Below are 234 nucleotides of genomic sequence, written 5' to 3'. Positions count from 1 at the left end.
GGATCTGAACATCTATTTTCACGGGCAATGGGATTTGAAAAATTGTTTCGGAAGTTAAAGTGCAAATTAATTTTAAATAATTTAGTTACGTTTTTATACAGTGCGGATTTGATGTTGTTGGGGGGGGGGCGGGTTGGTGGTTTTTTTTTTTTTTTTTTTTTTTTCCCCCGCGGGCTGCGGTGATGTTTATTTCGAGGAGCTTGCGAAGGCGGAGAGTGGGGGGGATAACAAAAA

The sequence above is a fragment of the Pyrgilauda ruficollis genome, unplaced genomic scaffold, assembly GCF_017590135.1.
Source record: "Pyrgilauda ruficollis isolate IOZ18807 unplaced genomic scaffold, ASM1759013v1 scaffold7, whole genome shotgun sequence".
Classification (NCBI taxonomy): domain Eukaryota; kingdom Metazoa; phylum Chordata; class Aves; order Passeriformes; family Passeridae; genus Pyrgilauda; species Pyrgilauda ruficollis.
Note: the sequence above shows the minus strand (reverse complement) of the source record.